General features: G+C 39.8%; 1 pseudogene; it reads left to right on the forward strand.

Moving 5' to 3' along the window:
- Positions 1-1,709: 1,709 nt before the first annotated feature.
- On the forward strand, positions 1,710-2,586 carry LOC102745250 (small ribosomal subunit protein eS6 pseudogene; annotated as a pseudogene).
- Positions 2,587-2,952: the final 366 nt, after the last annotated feature.

Below are 2,952 nucleotides of genomic sequence, written 5' to 3' on the forward strand. Positions count from 1 at the left end.
AGTAGAAGGAAACTACCTCCACATAATAAAAATCCCATATGAAAACTCCGTTGCTAACACCATACTCAGTAGTAAAAGACAAAAAATTTCCTCTAAGATCATGAACAAAATAAGAACGCTCTCTTTTGCCACTTTTATTCAACATAGTATCGGAAGTCCCAGCCAGAGAAAGTAGGTAAGAAAAAGAAAGAAAAGGCATTCAAATTGGACAGGAAGAAGTAAAATTATCTTTGTTTGCAGGATCTGAGCTTATATGGGAAAACGCTGAAGAACCCCCACAAAAAAGTGTTAGAAATAATAAATGATTTAGCAAAGTTGCAAGATACAAAGTGAATGCACTAAAACCAATTGTGTTTCGATGCACTGACAGTTAACAATCTGAAAAGAAAATCTAAAAATATTTACAGTAGCACTGAAAATAATAAAATACTTAGGAATAAACTTAACCAAGGAAGCGAAAGACTTACACATTGAAAACTATAAAACATTGCTGTAAGAAATTAAAGACATAAGTAAATGGAAAGACATCTGTGTTCATGGATTGCAAAACTTAGTATTAAGATGTTAATACTATCCAAAGCAATCTGAAAATTCAATGCAAGCCCTATCAAAAGCCCAATTGCACTTTTTGCAGACCAAAAAAAAAAAAAAAAATCCATCCTAAAATTCATGTGAAATCTCAAGGGACTGCAATCAGTCAAAACAATCTTGAAAAAGTTGGAGGTCTCACACCTTGTGATTTCAAAACATATTTGAAAGCTATAGTAATCAAAAGAGTGTGGTACTAGCATAAAGACAGACCTGTAGGCCAAGGGAATAGGATAGAAAGCCCCCAAATAAACCCTCAGATAGGTGGTCAAATGGTCTTCAACATAGGTGCCAAAACTATTTGATGGGGAAAGGATATTCTTTTCAACCAATAGTGCTGGGAAAACTGGATATCCACATGCAAAAGAGTGAAGTTGAACCTTTCTCCTATACCATATAAAAAAATTAACTAAAAGTAGATTAAAGACCTGAACTTAAGACTCAAAACTGTAAAACTCCCAGAAGAAAATGAAAGGGTACAGGATGAGACACCCCAAAATGTGCCATTTTGACATAAAGATCATTTTGAGTTAAAAGTAATAAAAAGCCAGCGGATGCAGGATGCAGGAAAGGTGCTCTGCCTACATTTACATTGGAAAGGAGAGCCTGCAACAGGAGGGAAAGTATGAACAGAGGCCCCTTTTATGGAAGGAACTCATCTGCATAATAGAACAATCTTGTTTTTCCAAACATCTCCTTTCACCTTCTTGCTAATGAGCTTTCTCCCCTTTGTATCAGCAGACCCCAACATTTTTCCTTAGCTCATATAAGCCTCACATCACCTCATGGTCTTCAGAATCTCATTGTGTGGATTCCCTGCATCTATGCTATTAAATTTGATTTTCTCCTGTTAATCTGTCTCATGTCAATTTGATTCTAAGTTCTACTCTTAGCCGAAGGACCTTGAAGGGCAGAGGACACGGTCTTCCTCCCTGACAAAAGCATAAAGCTAAGAGCTTCGTGACTTCGGATTTGACAATGATTTCTTGGAAATGACACCAAAAGTCCTGAAAACAGAAGCAAAAATAGACAAACGAGACAAATCTACCAAACTTAAAAGCGTTTGTGTATCACTCTTTTTTTGTGGTGCCTTGGAGGCAGTAGGCAGCTTTAGGATAAAGATGAACATCTCTTTCCCAGATACTGGCTGCCAGAAACTCAGTAAAGTGAATAATGAATGCAAACTTCGTACCTTTTACGAGAAGCAGATGAGCACTGGGTGTTACGCAACTAATGAATCATTGAACACTACATCAAAAACTAATGATGTACTACTATATGTTGGCTAACTGAACTTAAATTTTAAAAAATTAAAAAAAAAGAAGAAGAAGGATATGGCTACAGAAGTTGCTGCTGATGCTCTGGGTAAAGAACGGAAGGGTTACATGGTCCAAATCAGTGGTGGTAATGAGAAACAAAGCTTCCCCAGGAAGCAGGGTGTCTTGACCCATGGCCATGTCCACCTGTGCCTGAGTAGGGGCATTCCCTGCTACAGACCAAGGAGGACTGGGGAAAGAAAGCGCAAATCTGCTCAGGGTTGCACTGTGGATATCAATCTCAATGTTCTCAGCTTGGTCATTGTGAAAAAAGAGGACAAGGCTATTCCTGGACTCACTGATTATACTGTGCCCCATTACCCAGGGCCCAAAAGAGCCAGCAGAATCCACAAACTTTTCAATCTCTCTAGAGGTGATGTCCACCAGTATGTTGTGAGAAAGGCCCTAAACAAAGACAGTAAGAAACCTAGAACCAAAGCGACCAAGATTCGGCGTCTTGTTATTCCACGTGTCCGCCAACGCAAATGACGGTGTATCTCTCTGAAGAAACAGCACACTAAGAAAAATAAGGACGAGCCTGCAGAATATGCTAAACTTTTGGCCAAGAGGATGAAGGAGGACAAAGGAAAACGCCAGGAACAGATTGCCAAGAGACGGAGGTTGTCCTCTCCGAGAGCTTCTACCTCCAAGTCTGAGTCTAGTCAAAAAGGATTTTCTAAGAGTAACAAATCAATAGGATCAGACATCAACAAACCAACCAACCAACAAAACAAAGCAAAACAAAACAAAGCTGGCCTATCCAAGGGCATAATCAACAAAGGGAAAAGGCAACCTATGGGAGAAAATCTTTGCAAATCATCTATCTGATAAGGGGTGAATAATTAGAACATAGAACTACAACTCAATAAGAATAACAACAAACAAATACCATGACTTAAAAATGGCCAAAAGATGGGGCGCCTGAGTGGCTCAGTCATTAAGCATCTGCCTTCAGCTCGGGTCATGATCCCAGAGTCCTGGGATCGAGCCCCGCATCGGGCTCCCTGCTCCGCGGGAAGCCTGCTTCTCCCTCTCCCACTCCCCCTGA

This window comes from Leptonychotes weddellii, unplaced genomic scaffold (assembly GCF_054177405.1).
Source record: "Leptonychotes weddellii isolate Sample4059 unplaced genomic scaffold, ASM5417740v2 HiC_scaffold_16009, whole genome shotgun sequence".
Classification (NCBI taxonomy): Eukaryota; Metazoa; Chordata; class Mammalia; order Carnivora; family Phocidae; genus Leptonychotes; species Leptonychotes weddellii.